Source organism: Triticum urartu, chromosome 3A (genome assembly GCF_056163025.1).
Source record: "Triticum urartu cultivar PI428250 chromosome 3A, HENAU_Tu73, whole genome shotgun sequence".
Classification (NCBI taxonomy): Eukaryota; Viridiplantae; Streptophyta; class Magnoliopsida; order Poales; family Poaceae; genus Triticum; species Triticum urartu.
In genome coordinates, this window is record NC_141875.1 from 679,130,709 (window position 1) to 679,150,552 (window position 19,844).

At 45.5% G+C, this 19,844-nt stretch overlaps 1 pseudogene; it reads left to right on the forward strand.

Annotated features, from left to right (window-relative positions):
* The first annotated feature begins 15,259 nt into the window (after window positions 1-15,259).
* LOC125547177 (putative F-box protein At1g50870) lies at window positions 15,260-16,752 on the forward strand (annotated as a pseudogene).
* The last annotated feature ends 3,092 nt before the right edge of the window (window positions 16,753-19,844 follow it).

Sequence of the window (19,844 nt, forward strand, 5' to 3'; positions counted from 1 at the left end):
CGCCGCGCAGGGAGGGAAGCTGCACTTCATCTTCTCGGAATCAAACCGATACAAGATGGGCTTCGTTCAGCTCAACTTCGGCACCCCTCCTGCTCCCACTGCTGAGCTTCATACGCTCGAGGACGTGGACGCCGCCATCACTCTACCGGAAGGCATGTGCTCCGGGGTGTCTTGGCTGCTGGAGTCCCTCGGGGAGCTGTTCCGGGTCTGCGTTTGCTTTCGGGAATTCAACCCCGATGACATCGGCGCCGTCCTTGTCTTCAAGATGGATTTCGACCATGGCCGCTGCTGGCGCAACGTGCATGACATTGGATACAGGGTCTTCATGTTGGCTCGCGGGGGCAATGCGGTTTCTTGCCCAGCGGGCGCCTGCAACCTGCAGGGAAACCGCATCTACTTCATGAAGAACTTCGTCGAGGATGATGGGGATCTGTGCATCTACGACTTGGGGGAACAACTCATTGAGATTCTTGTGGTTCATGAACGTGACTTGACTCTTGCACGCGTCAAACCTTATTGGATTGTACCGCCTGCTGCCTAGTGCATGATATGCATGCACGCGGCCTCAAATCCGATGCTTATTTCTAGTGGGTGTGAATTTTTGTGTGCTTGTAATTGTCGCACATGCCACATGAATGTTATGAGTTGCTACTAGTAGTAGGGAAGTTAAAGTTTTAATGGTAGCCTTTGTTCTAGGGCACTTGCGATTTGTGCCGCCGGTTTTTTTGTGTTTAAAGTTGATCGTGTTCTTTGTATTAAGAGCATCTCCAATAGCTGCCTATTTTAGGGCAAGATTTTGGATTTGGAGTAAAATTTAGGGCATAAAAATGCAATTTTTTTATACGAGAAAGTACCGTCTCCAACAACTGCCCTGTAATAGGGCACCCAAAACAGCGAAACCATATGTTTCTCGCAAAATGGAACATTATAACTACTTCGACCATATTTCATACTTCAGAACTACTTCGACCACATTCAAAGTTTATACATGCAACATAGTTCACTACAACATGTAAACTTGAACTACGCCATGCAAACTACAAACACACTATAGGTTATCCCAATCAATGTCATCATCGTCGGAATCCTCCTCCTTCTTGACCCCAAATGATGGCCCTGCCTCGACGTTGTTCTTGCGCTTGGACTTCTCGAGATCCCTCTTCCAGTACAACTCCATCTCGTTCTGCATGTACTTCGGGTGCTTCCTCTCAAACCTCGCCATCGCCTCCTCGTCTCCTCTCTCGACTGGTGTCCCACTCATTGATAACAATGAGGGTCATGGGATCGGGCTAGAATCAATGGTCACCGAGACTCGACGTGCTCCGCCACCGCCCGAGACTTGATCTCCGGAAAGTTGAGCCTCTCGCACGGCAGGTCGAGCCTACATGGCGCAACATTGTAGGCACGGGCGGCAATGTTGGCCGTCGGGTAGGTGCCGAGCCAATACCTCTGACCGTCGTGCTAGAACACGACGCCGAACCGGTCAAACGGTCGCGGTCGCACCCCCTAGAAGTCGGCGTTGCCTTTGCCCTTCGGCGGCATGACGAGGATGCGGCGACGCCAGGGAAGGAGGCGATGACTCTAGGGAAGGAGGAGGAGAGGAGATGCGGATGCGGCGGCGGCGGATTTTGGCTGCGGGTGCACGACAGATTTCGGCGCATTCCGGCAGCAGCAGCAAGATATAGTGGGTCACGCGGACGGTTGATAGGTGTGGTGTGTGGATCCGACGACGGAGGGTGCGGTCACGGATCTGGAGGCGGCGGCGTGGCCGATCTGCTAGCCATTTTGTTTTTGCAGCAGTCACCCACGTGTTGTATATTTACAGCATCGGCTGCCGCATTTTAGGGCAGCCCAAATTTGTTTTTTCAAAAAGTTTATGATAGATCAGCTGTTGGATGGTTTTTCCTAAAAAGAGCTACTGGCTTAAAATAGGGCATATTTTACATTTTCTGAAACAAGTCATCAAACAGTGTCTCTGCCCGCGCGGGCACTGTTTCAGTTTATCATTCCATGGTCATGTAAGAAGAGAAGAGTTGTTGAAAGTAACAGAGAACAGTGGGTGAGCTATTGAACAGCAGTCAGCAGGTACATGCACAAGCACAACTACTAGTTCTCACGCTACCTCTATAAATTCTTCTTCACCTCGAACTGCTGCATCAGGTTTGTTTAGTTCTTTACTCGCAAAAAAAAAGGTTTGTTTAGTTCTGCAAAAAAAAAGAGTTCTATTTTTTTTTTTGACTACAATTGAGTTCTGAAGCTGAAACTCTGATTCGAATGGTTCTTCTGCAGCTTCTATCTCCTCTGCTACTGCTGCCTACTCCAAGATTGCTGCCGCCCTCTCTTTGGACACCCGGGTCCAGGTGGCCCTGTGCCCCCTCTCTGAAAGTTTGCCGAGCCACGGCATATATTCGCTGAAGAACCCACCTTGCTGAAGATGCTGCATACTGTGTCAACACTACTGAAAGCCATGGTGTTATAGTCTCCTGGAGATCACTGTTTTCAGTCCTATTTAGCTATCCGTACTAGTGTTATTTCAGAAAATGAATGCAATCATCAGTGCCCTGAACGCACAAAGAAAAAGATGTTCTCTCCATATAAATATTGTGTCGTTTTTTGCAGTTTCTGTTTCTAAAGGGATACCGTAGATCGACTCTCTTTACATATTTCCGCCATGGCCTCAACTGGGATGGCTTCATGCCCCTCAAGGCCAAGGTACGGTGTACGCCTGGATTCTGTGACATGGCAACATTCGTACGCGGGCCTTCCTTCATCGAATTGGTTGTCTTGATTATGATGACTGCCCTTTCTGCCCGGGGCATTCGGAGTCAATCCCGCACCTCTCTTTCTAGAGTGCCCCAGTCTGCGTCTGATGTGGGCGCGTGTCCTCAGAAGTCGTTGCTTCCCTGTAGATTGCATGGTGGAAAATGTTTGGGCGCTTTCTCTGCCTGTCACCCATCCTGGAGCCGTCCTCTCCTAGCCTGGCGATGTGCTCTCTCCTCTGGGTAGTCTGGAAGTCCAGGAACCGGTTGGTGTGCGATAGGGGAGAGCGGTTTTTTGTAGGACGAGCTACACGGTACCCTCTATCTTAGACGTTCAATCTGGGCTCCCGTGCATCTGGATATGTGCATAAGATTCGAAAATCAGCAGCTAGGCAGGTGCTCAACGCTTAATATTCTGGCACCGGCTGGACGCCGATAGCGACGCGCAAGAAAGGCTACAGTTTCTGACACCATGCAGCACTGTCATTGCTACAGTGCTACCAAAAAAAAAACACTCACTCTGATGGATGACGTGCTCTCTCACTAGTTGACTTGCTGGCTATCTACAAGAAGGAATCTTTCCTCACAAAAAGCTCTCTCACTCCTCACATGCAACTGGAATCTACATCCACATGCCGACATGCGCATGCTCTCTTACATATTATCTTTCATCTTCGTAAATAAAGCTTCCCTCCAAAAAAATTCCTCACACAACTGCTCTCTCTCTCTCTTCTCTCTGATAAAAAAATCAGTCATCTCTCTCTGTGACATGCTACCTGCCTCTTCAAATTTTGCAAAGAATTTTCTCTCTCTCTCTCTTTGAGTCTCCCGCGTAGGCACTTTCTCTTCTCTCAAAGAAAATTTCTCAATTATTTTTTTCTCACTCTTTCATGCTACCTCTCTCTTCATTTTTCCGGTAGGGGCGCCACACTTTTCTATTAGCTTTGCCCCATTCTTTCTCTGTCTTTCACTGTTGCAGCAGTGAGCCTAGGGAGCAGGGATATGACATACTACGCTGTAGCCATGCAGACAGGACAGCACCTCCTGCTAATGACACTGCAGCGAACAACTGCACTCCTCGTGATACTTTTTTCTGCACAAATCCTCAAGCAAACGAACAGTCCAGATAAGAGGTACCGCATAGCTCGTGCTAGGAAGAAACTTTGCGTTGGGGCTTGGGCTTTGGTGGAATCTTCTGATCCTACTAAGTCAAATCTTTTGCTAACCAGGTTGGGGAGTAAGAAGAGAATTATGATTAGTAGTTGGAACATGTAGCAGGTGATCCATGGAGCAGCAGTTGTATGCACAGTAATTCTTCACATGGAAGAACTGCTGCAACAAGTCTTAGTTAGCTTTTTCTCTAAAAGAAGTCTTGGTTTGTTTTCTGAATATAAGGCCTTGGTTGAGTTCTTGTGAAGCCATGGTTACCATTCAGCAGCAGTTTCTATTGGCGCAATTGATCCGCATGGGCCCGGAGGACCAGGTTGGGGAAGCCCATGACCATGAGCGTGGGGTCTGGTACCATCTGGAGGGCCTGGTTTTTTCGTGGCCCTGGTTCTTGGGGGGGGGGGGGGGGGGGCTTTATTTGGCGGCTTCTTTGGATCCTGGTAAGTTGAATTCTCATCTAACTAATGAAACTTTATATTTTACATCTAACCATTGACAACGTCAATTCATTCAGTTAACGTTTCAAAACAATTCAATTTATCTAGTCAGATGATTATTGTTCAGGGGTCAACTGAATCAAAGTGCAATATATAAGCGATGAAGCACATTAATCGCTTAGCTTTCTTCCTCCGAAGCTTTCATTTCTTTGTTGAGACAGATACCGCAGATTCTGTGAATGAATGCTTCTTCTGTACTTTCTACCTCATCTGCTGCTGTTTGTTGGTGTCCAAGATTGTTGTGGCCCATTCCATGAAGCACCCAGGGCCGGGTGACCCACCACAGCCTTTCTGACAACATGCCGGACATATCTACCACGGTAATGCACTAGGTTACAATTCTTACCTCCAGCAAAAAAAGGTTATGATTATTAGCCTAAATATTCGCTGAAGCATTCACTTGAGTGAACATTTTGGCTATGGGGAGTGTCCATTGATATGGTATATAAACACTGGTGGAAACCATTGTATTAGATCTCTTCGAGATCATCGTACGCAGTCTTATTACCTAGTACTAATGTTATTTCAGTGGCTGAATGCAACTATCAGGGCTCTACTTTTTGCCTTGTTGGTGCATTTCACAAGACAGCATGTGAAATAAAATGCAAACTCAATTCACAAACTTATGCCAAACATGGTAGTAATGCAGAAAATTGTACTGTGTTCTCTTTTTGAGAGAACCAAGCTCAAACACGCTATAAAAGCTGCAAAAATCCACACCGTGCTTTAATTTGGCCAAACCATTCTTCAGTGCCGTTTGCTTTAATCAGTATAATTTGTAGCTACCATGTAGTTTTGTGGGCCTAGCGGCGTGCCCCTTGCATCCATACGATCATTCAATGTCCATGTCGCATTAGAAATCCATAATTACATTTCATGTAGAATTGCTTTCATGATGGAAAAACTTGGCAACAGATGCTATGCCCCAATATGATCTGCAGACTGCAGCTTTGATTGACTCATCTGAAATGTATAAATTTACATGTGAAGTTTGAACCACACACTTATTGTTTCTTTAATCAATTGCATCTATAGCTCCCATCCATTTTCGAGAAAAGCAAAGTATATACAGGTTTTCAGCCATGTTCGGTCATTTTTGCTCAATGGTACATATAGGTCTTACAAACAGAAAAAAGATCGAAATCTTTGACTGGATATTATGTTCCTTTGTTGCAAAACAGTGGAATCCAAGACATTGGTTGTGATCTTAGGGAAAAAGTTCTAGAAGTTTCTGTTATGAATTCACAGACGCAATCTCTTGCTGTAACTTATCCCGCTGCTGGGTGGTAGTCCAGCTCGCTTCTATCATCAGTGTTATTATCATCCTTCCAGCCTACAGAACTAAGAGCATCTCTAGCAGACCCCTTAAAGCCGCGACCCTTAAACCACGGATAAGGGCCGAGAAAAACACGTTTTAAAGACCGAAATCGGCTGTGGCCGAACAAAGCCCGCAAACCCAAGCGGTAAAAGAGAATATCCCCCGCGCGCTGCCGATTTAGGCCCTCAAACCTTAAAACCACACAATCCAATTGACCGTGATTTTGACAAATAAAAAACAAATTCCGATAATTCAAACACAATTTTGGCGACATTTGAGCATAGTTTTCACGCCACAACCCAAAAGACATCGCATCCATTATCATCATAATATTGTCGACGCGATATAAGGGGTCTGCTAGAGATGCTCTAATTCATAATATTGTTGCAGGTCAGAGGGTTCTCTCTCATATACAATGAGTCTCAGATAACGAACTACACTGTCATAATATTGTTTCACATCAGAGGGTTCTCACTTAAATACAATGAATCCGAGATAATGAACCAATATAAGCTACACTGTCTCATGAGAATCTTATCATGATACCTTTTTGAACAGTCACACATTTTTTTGGTGATAAACTTATCTCTTCTAATTTAGATTAAAGGTTATTGAGCCTTTTACTTCAGAATCTGAACATTTTCTATTACCTGGTACGTATATATATTTATTTATACAAGAGAGAAATCATTGAAATTACGCAGGCAGTGACAAATAGAACAAATCAGGCCTATAGTCTGTATTGTCAAGCATGCATACACAAAAAATTCCTCTACCAATTCAAGGCTATAGTAATGTACTGTCAATATTAATCTGAGTTTTTTGAACCTGACATTATAATCTAAGTTCATCATGGCCATTCTGAAACAAAGACTTGGCTCATTACAGCCAGCAGTTGTCCAAAGTATACTAAGTTACACAGATCCATGGCCACGTTCAAGCTGAATCCAGCTACAATTTTCTAATTTTTCTCCCATTGTATTTGAAAACCCCAAGTGATTAGAACATTTTTAACCAGAAACATATAAGTTTGTACCAGAATCTACCTAGGCTCAGACTAGGGTTCCACTTGGGGGCTTTGCAAGATGCTGTTCAAGCTAGAAGCTGGTCTAGGGCTAGTAACACAACAATCTAGGATAAGGACATGTTTAAGAACCTTATGTTCCTTTGTCCTACATGAATGGATATCTAATTAAAATCAACTTGGAGGCCACATCACCCCCGAGCTTGGGAATAGCCGAATAGCAGCCGCCTGAATATGGTCAACATTGCAAATAACAACATCTCCTGGTTGTTTCCATCATCCATTTTCGCCGGGCGAGCATTGCGTACAGTCCATGCTGGATCCAATGGATTTCCGAGCATTCAACACCAGACATTTCAAAACTGCATGACCCTTCAGTCGGCCGACTTCATGGCAAACAACATCGTTGCACACGAGACTGTCTAGGCATGCATCTACCACTGCTTGAGGTAATGTCTTTCAATGAAAACCAGCTGTATGACACGCTTCTCACAAGTCGGGGCGAGGAATTTATTTGCAACTATACTCATCTCAATTTCCTAGACCTGGCCAACAATCCCTTACTTGGAGGTCTGTCCAAGTGTTTCTGGGACATGCCAAGCTTGAAATTCATGGATCTGTTAAAGGACATACATGGAAGTCGGTGGGTCTGTTAAAGGGCGAGCTTGAGTTTTTCTTTGGTGGTTTGAGTAGGCGGGCTAGCAAGGGCAACTCCAACTCAACAACCTAATTCGTCTGCGCATGTTCGTTTGGGTCGAAATGGACGAAAGCTCTGGCCCAAAGCGCGGACCCAAACCCATACCGCCTCAGCTCGATGTCCATTTGGACGCATTTCAGGCCCAAATTTACGCTTAGTTTGCGTCCATGCGGACACGAAATGGACTCGGCGAGCGCCCTCTCGGTGTACGCCGCGGCGTCACTTGTCAGCCGCCCAACTACCACCCACGGTTACATTAAACGCGACCACCTACCTCGGGCCTGCCTGACAGTGAGTGGAAGCACCACATGACCATCCTTTTTAATGCAAGCGTTGGGGGGGGGGGGGGGGGGGGGCTCATCCACTTCCATCCCCTGTCCACATCTGGAAGGGAACGGGGAAGTTTAGCGCCGGCGCGAGCTCTTCCACGCGCCTCCTCCTCCTCTGTGGCCGGCTCAACGCAGCGGGCCACCGCGGGAGTGCGAACAGTTGTACATCCTAATCCACTAGGCGCGGTGGCACTGGCAGTACCGCCAGCTGCTCCAATATCCATATGTCAGCCTACCGCACAGCTGGCACCTGGCCCCGCAACGCATTCCCCATTCCGACGATGCCGTACTCGCCGTGGGCGAACGCCGAGGAGGTTCGCCGGCACCGCGAGCTTCTTACGCCATAGCAGCGCGTGATGCGTGCCTACGTGCCAGACTCCCCCAACTGGTAGCGCTGGTTTGTGTTAGAGCACGAGGAGCGTAGCCGCGGCGTGCACATTGACCATGCCGTTCCCCCGCCACACCTGGAGGTCTTGCCGGAGTAGGAGGCGGAGGCTGCGTACCAAGATGCGCTTGAGGTGGACCTGCAGCGCGCTCGAGGAAAGACGGCTGGAGGAGGACGCGCAGTGGGATGGCCTGGAGTAGGCCCTTGCCTTATCGGCAGCGGGGGGCTCCGTCCATGCTCCCCTCTACGTCCCGCCGCCGTATGTCATCGAGCCCAAGGCCGAGCCTGAGCCCACGCGTAAGCGGTTACCGCCGTCGGCCGCTTGGCTCGAGGAGTCCTTCTCGTGGACCGGCGAGCTTCCGAGCTTCGCAAGTGGGTGAGCACGCCTCCCGTCCACTACGCTGCGATGGGATGTGTGTGCTAAATAAGACTGGTCAGTGCATGTAAATTAGTTAGTGTGCTGGTATGGATTTTCTCTCCTGTTGATGTACACAGGCCGGCAATACGGGTACACTAAATAGGTCTGGACAGTGAGTATTGGAAATAAATAGTTGCATGCAAATTAGTGTGATGATATATGTGGATACAACAACATTCCAGGTCGGCATCTCGCAAGTTGATCGGTGGATCCCACATAGTCGGTCTAGGGGCTTCTTGTCCACAAAAATTGTTGCTCCGTTGAGGTAGTTCCCGAGAAGATTTCGATCCTCAGGTCGGCCACGATGGCCGAACTAAGTCTCAGGGGCTACTACTTTCCAGTTTTGATTTATTCAAGTCCCACGAGGAAGATTTTGATACTCAGGCCAACCATGCTGCCCGAACCGAGTCTAGGTACTTCATCAGCATTTCTCATGAATTTTTTTAAGTGCAATGTGGGTTTTCATGGAGGATTTTTATTCTTAGGTCGGCCACTTGCTCCTGACCTTAGTCCCGGGGACTACTACACATACCTTTTTGCTCTAACTATGTTCCCAAGTTTGGATTTGATCCTCAGAACAATTTTGCAAAGTGACCTAGGTCTCGAGGGCTACTGGATCAGCGGTTTTCTACTTGATAATGCAAAGCTCCTACCAAGGAAGATTTCAATCCTTAGGTTGGCCGCTTGTGCCTGACCTGAGTCTCGGGGGCTACTGCAACATTGCGGTTTTTTCTGCAAAGATAATGTTTCACCAACCCGCAATCTGGCATCTTCCTTGCCATGCTGCACCTTGGTAATTGTAGGACACAATATTTGTATGTACTTTGGATAAGCTACTATAGGTGCATACAGGATTTTGGGTTAATATTCACCTTTCGGGCTGGCTATATATCTCTGCAAAGAATAAAATTGCGCCAATCAAAAATAAATTCATGAGAAATCAGCTCGCGGAAGTCGGCTTGTTCGGATATTTCTTGCCGGGGAGTCCGGCTATCTTCATCAACAACTCAAGACCGGGTGATGCACGCTACTTCGGAAGCATTCCAGAGGCCGGATTCAAGCGACTCGCTGATAGTCAAATCTAGCAGACCTTGGGTAGGAGGTCCCAAACAAGCATCTTTGGTGCGATGGTAATAGAGACACGTGATTTTACCCAGGTCTGAAGAAATCTACCGCCTAGTATGAGCCGAGACAATGGGTTAAGCAACCTACTTCCATTTGTTTTTCTTTACTTCACCAGGCTAACCACGTGGCCGTGGCAGCCAGGCCAGCCATGTATTTTCACTCCTAGGACACCAACAAAACACCGTCCAGGCAGATTCCATGCATTGTGCAGCCAGGCAAGCGTTGGTGCGGATGCCAACCAAACTAGCCCTAAGTCTTGGATTATACGCCAAGTCTTCAGGTGTGTCCCCCTCTTGGTGTCATGGGCCCGATGAATGTGGCCCACTTGTAAATCATTACGGGGGTCCTCGGTCCGGCCCTCCTGGGCAGGAGATGACCCGATGAATATCCCTTAGTCCAAGACACTATCACTCACTACGTGGGAAATATTGCATGTATGCAATTCAATTATCTCCTTCAATATTTCATGTCCCATCTCTGTCACCTCAGATGGCAGCTCGATTGATGGAGCTCGGCTGGAAGAAGACGTTGATGCGGGATCAAGGTGCACGTCCCTCTTGATGGGACGTGACCTTGGTGGGCCCCATACCCACGTATGCACGTCATGTTGACCACCAGTCCAAGGATGCCACATGGACAAGTGGACCCATAGATGAGATCGGTCTTCATTGTCAAAACCATATCTGATAATTATTACATCGGGAGCGTGGAAATACTTCGCGCCCATGGGTCGGTTGTGCGGGAGACATTTCCGACGTGCATCTTGGCTCAAGTTCTTTCAAAATTTGTCAGAGATCGAGATGGTGTTAGTAACCTCAAAGGCAGTTCGATGTCAAGACTTAACTAAAAAGGGATGCTTTCGTTGAACCAGTTTCAAGACCGACGACTGAAGATGATGTGCAATTCGGTTGAGACAAAGTGCGTCCAATCTTGAAGACCGGTTTAGGGGCCTCTCACCATGTCGATTCCCGTCCTGGTGGCCCGGGCTGAGGACCCCTTGTCGGTTTCGACCTATGCCACATCGAGAGGCCCATGACGCATAACTAGAATGTTCCAAAAGACTTCGCGTATACTCCAAGACGCTATATTCGTGGAGGATTCTGTCTCCTCATATGTAGCCGACTAGGTTCCATATACCCTAGGACCCCCGGTAAATATATAAACAATGGCCTAGCTTGTAAAGGGCACATTACAATCTCTTGGTAGATATTTGTACTCTGTACTTACTCCAACACAATAAACACAAGGAGGACGTAAGGTGTTATCTCCTCGGAGACCCTAAATCTCAGAAAAATCTATGTTTTTGTGTTACTCTTGTTTCAAGGCACTATCTTAGGATCCCCTACCTTAAGATATGCCAGTTTCAGTTTCATCACCCTACCCCTACGACCTTCGAGATACTGCACAACATCTTGAAATTGACGAAGTCTCTACATCCTTCTAACAACATCTTGAGTTTGAACCACCTATTTATTCTTTCTTTTTTTATCAATGACATGTATTTCTCCCATCCATTCTCTAGAATATCAAAAGATATTACACGACTTTCTCGGTCGTCAGCGATGCCACTTTCAGCTCGAAACAACTCCTTCACGAGCGAGCGATGTTGCATGCAATGCCAACACGAATGTCACTATCGGGTTGCTATCGCATGCCCTACCATCTAGTGCTACGTGGGAAAGTGGTGGATGCAACAATGTGATGCCGAGAATGGATAATATTGTGGTGGTTGATGCCCTACGGATGAACGAAGGTCATGTTATGGTGGCAGCCCCAGTTTTAGAAGAATGTAGAGTCTTGCTACGTGATTTCGGGAAGGTAACATTGAGCATTGTAATTGAGACTCAAATGTAATTGCTCATGAGCTAGCTAGTTGGGGAAGTACAAATTCTCCCTCTGTGTGGTTGGATGCACCCCCTGAGTTTATTGTTAAATCCCTAGCAAACGATGTAAGTATGATTGATTAATAAAGCTAGCCGTGAAGGCCTTCCTGTAAAAAAAAGTGGGAAAGTGGTGGATGGTTGCATGCATGTGGGGAACGGTGTTTTCCCTCTAATAACCCCCAATTCAACCATGGGGCCCGGTATTCTCTCTATAATATAAATATGCCCTCTGAGTTCTACCGTGAGGTACAATATTTTTGGTCCAGATTAGAAAATGAATAAATGCCAAAGAAGAAAAGATAGTCTTGTCAAAAATCGATAGTTGGCACGCGCGAGGTAGCCTCGCCCCACGGTTATATTAGAGAGAGAATACCAGGCCTCGTGGTTCATTCTCTCTCTAATATATACATGCCCCCCTAAATTCAAGCGCGGGCCCGGTGTTTTTGGTCAAGATTAGAAAATGAATAAATGCGAAAGAAGAAAAGGTACTCCTGTCAAAAATCGACAGTTGGCACGTGCGAGATAGCCTCGCCCCACGGTTATATTAGAGAGAGAATACCAAGCCCCGCGGTTCATTCTCTCTCTAATATAAACATGCCCCCCCTCTCCCCCATGAGTTCAAGCACGGGCCCGGTGTTTTTGGTCTAGATTAGAAAAGGAATAAATGACAAATAAGAAAAGTTGCTCCCACTACTAGGAAAAGGCCTACTAATGGCGCACCAGTAGTGCGCCATTAGTATGCCTAGAGGTGCGTCATTACTATAGTAATGGCGCACCACATAGAAGTGCGCCATTAGTAATATTATTTTTCAAAAAAAAATTCAATTTTTTTCATTTTTTAAAAAAAATTCAATTTTTTTTCTTAATCTTGGGTCACTATGGCTTAATTTTGAGTCAATATGCTTAATCTCAGGTCAAATCGCACTCTGTGGTCAAACTTCCCAAAAGGTTACCCATCCTCACACTACTCCAGTGCCCAAGCACGCTTAACTTCATAGTTCTATCCAACCCCAGCACTACTTCACTTCACAGGCACTTGTTGATATATCTATCATATCAATCCTATTAAACCTTACTGATGTCTACGACTTTGTTTATATTCATGAGTATGATGAAATTTTGAAAAAATATTTCAAACTTCCCGATCATATTACGTATCATATTTTGAAAAATAATTCAATTTTATTTTCAAAACCAATTTTTTTCTGTTACTAGTGGCGCACCTAGCATCCTAAGCGCCACTATAAAGTTTGAAATTTTTTGATTTTTTTTGCCTCCGGATCTTAGAAGCCCCGTAACTTTTTTTTCTGTTAGGTTTTTGGGGATTTTGAAAATTTTAAATTCCGATGTAACTTTTCGAGTAGATGATTTTTCATATAAAAAACTTTTTCATCCGAGTTCGTACGCAAAAGTTATGCCCATTTTACAAATTCTCGAGAGATTTCGCAAATAAAGTCGAAATTCATATTTGTAAATTTTCACAACAACTAGACCACATATCACATGGAAAACTTATTTTCTTTTATTTTTTTGACATTTCCATCATTTATTTTTATTTTTTTAAACTGAAAAGGCGGTCCACGCGGGGGGGGGGGGTGCATTCGGTGGAAGTGCTGGCCAAGTTACTAATGGCGCACCGTGGGAGTGGTGCGCCATTAGTAGTTTTGAAAAAAAACTAAATTTTTTTTACTAAATTTTTACTAATGGCGCACCATGGGAGTGGTGCGCCACTACTAGTTCAACTAGTAATGGTGCACCACTCCCACGGTGCGCCATTAGTAGTTTTGAAAAAAATTTAATTTTTTTTACTAATGGCGCACCGTGGGAGCGGTGCACCATAATGACGCACCACTCCCACGGTGCGCCATTAGTAGTTTTGAATTTTTTTTAAAAAAATTTGTTACTAATGGCGCACCGTGGATGTGGTGCGCTATTAGTGTCCAAATACTAATGGCGCACCACATGTCTGGTGCGCCATTAGTGTCATTTACATCTATAGCCCTTTTTCTAGTAGTATCCTGTCAAAAATCGACCGTCGGCGGGCCTGAGATAGCTCCGCCCCATGGTTATATTAGAGAGATAATACCGGGGCCCGTGGTTCATTCTCTTTCTAATATAAACATGGGCCCCGGGGGATGCTACAATGGAAAGGTGAACGGTCACGTACAATTTTTGATTCGGATTAGAAAAGGAATAAATGCCAAAGAAGAAAATTATGTACTCTGTACAATCTTTTAGTAGATATTTGTACTCTGTGCTTACTTCAACACAATAAACACAAGTAGGACGTAGGGTGTAATCTCCTCGGAGACCTTGAATCTCAGAAAAATCTATGTGTTTGTGTTACTCTTGTTTCAAGGCATCTATCTTAGGATCCCCTACCTTGAGATATGTCAGTTTCAGTTTCATCACCTACCCCTACTACCTATGAGATACTGCTCAACATTTTGAAATTGACGAAGACTCTACATCCTTCTAACAACATCTTGAGTTTGAACCACCCATTTGTTCTTTCTTTTTCTCAATGACATGTATTTCTCCCATCCATTTTCTAGAATATCAAAAGATATTACAAGACTTTCTCAGTCGTCAGCAATGCCACTTTCAGCTCGAAACAACTCCTTCACGAGCGAGCGCTGCTGCACGCAATGCCAACACGGATGTCGCTGCCGGGTTGCTATCGGATGCCTCACCATCTAGTGCTACGTGGGAAAGTGGTGGATGGTTGCATGCATGTGGGAAACGGTGTTTTTCCTCTAATAACCCCCAATTCAACCATGGGGCCCGGTATTCTCTCTATAATATAAGCACGCCCCCTGGGTTCAACCGCGAGGCCCAGTATTTTGGTCAAGATTAAAAAATGAATAAATGCCAAAGAAGAAAAGGTACTCCTGTCAAAAATCGACAGTTGACGCGTGCGAGATAGCCTCACCCCACGGTTATATTAGGGAGAGAATACCAAGCCCCGTGGTTCATTTTCTCTCTAATATAAACATACCCCCCTGAATTCAAGCGCGGGCCCGGTGTTTTTGGTCCAGATTAGAAAAGGAATACATGACAAATAAGAAAAGTTGCTCCTGTCGGAAATCGACCGTCGGCGTGCATGAGATAGCTCCGCCCCATGGTTATATTAGAGAGATAATACCGGGCCCCGCAGTTCATTCTCTCTCTAATATAAACATTGGCCCCGGGGATGCTTCAAGGAAAGGTGAACGGTCACGTACAATTTTTGATTCGGGTTAGAAAAGGAATAAATGCCAAAGAAGAAAAGGTGCTCCTATCGAAAATCGACCGTTGACGCGCGCGCGAGATAGCCTCACCCTTTTCAGCTTCCCTACATTCTCGTCACTCCCATTCTTCTTAATCTCATAGTTGCATTGTCATTATAAGCGAGTGAAACATATCATTGTTCCATATGCAAACAAACATAAAATGGCAAGCTCCAAGATGCTGCTGATCAATCCTATCTTATTAGAACATGAGGTTTGTTCTTTCGTTTGAGAACTGAGAATATGAGTAAACTAAAGGAAGAAAAGGATGCGAGTGATGTGCTTCTGGGCCCAGTGCGTTTCAGAGCCCAGACAGAGCTCATCTCCATTTCCGAAATTTGTTTCCTCCCTGAAACCCTACACCGAAACACACCCCTACCCACCCTCCCATCCGCCGCCACCACACCCACACCTAGCACAACTCCACCCAGCCGGCGACCATGGCAGACGCCGCGGCGGCAGCAGCAGCAACCATGGCCGAGGCCGTGGCAGCAGCAGCGACGACCCTCCTCCCCGGCCTCCCAGACGAGATCGTGGTATGGGAGATCCTCGTCCGCCTCGACCCCAAATCCATCCTCCGCAGCCGCGCCGTCCGCCGCGACTGGCGCTGCGCCACCACCAACCGCCGATTCCTCCTCGCCCACCACGCCCGCCAGCCCGCCCTCCCCATCCTCTTCAACGACGGTTACCGTAACATCCTCACCTTCGACCACCGGGCCGCCGCAGCGTCCCAGCTCCACACCGTCGCTCGGCTTGCTCTCTCCCAGCCCTTCAAGCTCGAGGCCTCCTGCGATGGCCTCCTCATTCTCTCCAAGCCTCCTGAGATGGTTGGCTCTCGCCCCGGCCAAGGCTCTCGCGCCCTCCTCGCCGTCTGCAACCCGGTCACTCGTCAGCATGCCTCCCTCACGCGGACACTCAAAGGACTTCAACATCTTGGGGATGTACCCACACCGCCCTACGGGCAAGTACGGGCTGTTACTGCAAGGGAGGAGCTTCATGGACTCGTCTACTGACCGAACTGGTTGGTATGTCTTGGAGCTGGGCTCCGATGAGGCACCTAGGTACATTGGGTGCTCCAAGACCAAATTGCAATCGGCGATCTTCCATGCGCCTGTCCAGGTCCGTGATAGCTTGCATTGGCACCCAGTGTGTTATACCCCGGTGTATGGGGAGACTGAATTTTTTCAGCTTGAAAGCAAACTAGTAATTGTATTCAACACAGTAGCTGAGTCGTTTCGGCAGATACGTGCTCCCCTTGCTCCCACCAACTACTCATGTATCTTTGAGATGGATGACATGCTTGGTATCTATAGCTGTGACAAGGCCAAGAAAATTGTTGATATATGGGTGCTGCAGAACTATGAAAGTGAGGTTTGGGACTTAAAGTACCGGGTTGATTTGACAATTGCAGAAATCTGGGGGAAGTTTGAAGGCCTTAATGGTAATAGCTATTGGCATGTGACCGTTGTTTCAGGTGATGGCGACGTGCTCTTGCTGGTCAGGTTTGGTCAATCGCAGAACTGGCTGTTTTATGTTGACACTGATGGAAAACTGGTTGCTAGCTTCCAAGACTTATATGTTGGTGAAGGTCGGTTCAAACAAACTCTTGTTTGGCATGATTTTTTCACGACACTAGAAGGCCATGCCGTGGATGCTTCACCTTTCGTCTGACGGATGTTGGGTGAGGTTCTTAATATCCTGATGAGCTGCAATGTCTAGGAATTGGATCAAGTATGAGCTTGCTGATGTCTCCCTTTTGTGTTGTTGTATAAGATGTTATGATCAGAAGTGACTGTTATGTGGTTGCATGAAATGCTTGTTTCGATACCCTTTTGGGATGATGTGACAACTGTTTATGTTGATGTTAAAATTACCATGACATTTGGATCTGCTTTTGAAGTATTTTCCAACTGATCTGCCTCATGTCTCTATTTTCTAGTGGTCTTCTCAGTACTCAATTTTTTTGCTATCTATATATTCCTCATATCCCTATCTCGAACGGAAGAATTGATTTTACCACTTTATCCACTGGCCTTCTTAATAGTCAGTTTTTAGTTGTTTCCTGTTTCGACCCTTTGTTGTAGTTGGCAACAAAAAGAGGCAGATTCTCCTCCTTCCTGATTTGCAGGTCACACCTGACTTCTGGAAGACCTTGGAGCACTATTGGTAAATTTAAATGCTTCTGTATTGCATCATAATAGTCAACTTTTCAATGAAGTGTTCTGTCATAATTATGTTTTCTTCGAAACGGTCTGGTAGGTGAAATTTTTGTTGAACGGATAGGAAAGAGCCGACATATGCGTGTCCTTTGTGAGAATCCGAGACATTCTCTCCACACAGGAGTCGAACTCTGGTTGCCGGGTGCACACTGTGACACTAGCTATTGGGCTACTGCCCCGTTTCTAAAGTATTTATGTTTTTTTCATGCATCTGGTGCATCTGGTTAGGTCGCTCTTATGGAGAGTAAGCTCACCACTATTGCGGTAATTGGATAAATTATACTTATCTCCTTCCAGGAGTTGTAGTGGTATATCTTTTTGGTTTTTTTTGGTGGGGTGTTGTAGTAGTATTCGTCTAGAGAAGACTGGGACTGCACTGAACACATGAGTTAGTCCACTCGCATCCACAAGTACTAAGAAACCAGAGATGATCTCTAAAGCCATTGATTTCGTGAAGCAGGACAACGGTTTTCCTTGTCGCCGGCCGTTCTTTCACGATTATCCAGCTTATCTCCAGCTACACCATAAATGTCCTGGATTCTCATCTGACATTGGAACAAATGTTATAAGGCACCGACAAAACTTGTTCTAACTTTGGGAAGCTTTTCATTAGCAAAACTGTTCCTGTTTTGACTCTGGTCCTTTGTTTTGTCAATTTCCTATGCCTTGAATTGTTCCGAGCAAGCAAGAAATAGGTTGACTCTAGGTGAGATCACGTATGGTGAAAGCGGAACTACTGTTTGTTGCCTTAATTAGGGCAATAATGTCAACCTAATGCTCTATCAATTTCACTGCATGATTCTTCCTTTTGTCTGTGTATCAACATGTTCTTCCCTTGTATTGCCTGCCTCTTAGCAATGCAGTCTGCTGCTTATTTTGTGCATTAGAAAGTGTTGGATCACCTTTTCCCTTTCTGAATTCTGAATCTGCAATTGATGCTTTGACACTGTGCCCTTGTTCTTCCATGTTGGCTTTGTTCATTTTGCAATGTCTTGTTCTAGGCGAGAAACGGGTTTTGAATTTTTCTTACTTGTGATCCATGGAACTGATGTATGCTGCAGTGGGGCTTAGAACAAGATACAAGCGTACTGTTGCGTCTATTTTTGTAATTCTTGCTTTGCACTACTGCAGAAACACAGTTTGTAGCATAATTTCTGTTAATAACTATACTTGAGCGGTGCTGTGCATAATGAAGTTCTGGACGCAGTTTTGCTTGTTGTTGTTTCAGGATACAGTTGTGTTTGGTAGATTCAGATGTTAGCATATTTCTGCCGGGCTGGTGTTGTACTATACTATCGCTATATCCCGTTCAGAGTGTACGAATGAGTGGATTGGATCATACTATGAAACAATAGTGGTTTAGAACTGAACCCGATCTCGACAGCTCTCGTAGTGCTGCAACAGTAAGTATGCAGAGAACAGTAGTTGAAAGTAATATAGACAGGTGGGTGAACTTTGAACAGCAGGTAGTTTACCATTCAGCAGCAGTGTATCTCCTTTTTATCTCAGTGTTGCAGCACTTTAGCCATATCATTGCTTTTCTTTTTATCCCTCTCTGATAGCTTGCCAAGTCGTTGACCGTATCCACCGTGACAAATCATTCTTGAGCTAAATATTCGCTGAAGAACCCACTTGAGGGGTGAAGATATTGCTCTTGGGAGTTTCCTTGCTACTATGTAAACACTGCTACTGGAAATCATGGAACTGCCCTTTGCTACTATTTACCCCTTCAAGTTATATTGTAGATATATTTTTCCACCTTGCCTTTTTTCTCGCTCTCGGAAATTCTAGACCTCATGAACTACCAAAACTGGTGCAAGTATTCTCCACTCGACCCGAATTCGAAGGTGGTGACACGTTGTTTACTACATAAATAAAAATACACCTATCTCATCAAATCAAAGGTGGAAAATAAGGAACAGAAATAAAAAACATTCTAGAACTTGGCAAAAACTAATTAAGAAGGAATGCTATTGCGAACAGTCATTATAGATGTAGCTTGTTTTGGTAAAGCAAAACCGTAAAAAAAATCATTGGCTTATTTGCGAAGTAAACCGATATGTTAAAATCACAAAGGCACCCACTATATTTCAGTAAAGTAAGTACAATATAGTAATGACAAAGATTTCTTATACTACTAAAGTACATCAATATTTAGGGTTAAGTGGATTAACTATGTATTTCTTCTATGTTTCTTCAACTTGCAAAACAAAGCTCGGTTAAGCCTAGCCCAAACCCATTCATGTTATTTCCCAAAAGATCATCGCAATTCTTCCCGTTCCTAGGATGGGACCCCGACTGGTGAGAGAGAAGTTCATATTTTTGATCATAAACTTATGTCATGTTTTTACTTACAATTCTCAACCCCAAAATCTATTGGGGAACAACCTCGAATTATCAAAATCATTTGGTTTACCCCGAGAGGACAAGAAGGTGGTTTTGTGTGACGTACGTGGAATCCCAAGTAACGTTGTCGGTGGCACTCGCAGGTCGGTATATCCCAAGGTGTCCCCTTCCAAGGTCACACTCGCTTGTCTCGGTGACGCTGGTCTGGATCTTCACTGGAAGTACCGTCTCTAGAGGCTGAAGCGGGGCTCGACGCTTAGAAATCATTCACACAAGGCCATAAAAGCAGACAATGTGTACGATGTCATTCGGGGTGAGGAGATACAGTTGAAGCCTATAATAGTGTCGTAGTCCTCGAAAGAAAGGATGTACCAGAAATCTGAGGCCGCGGAGGAGGGAAGGGATAAA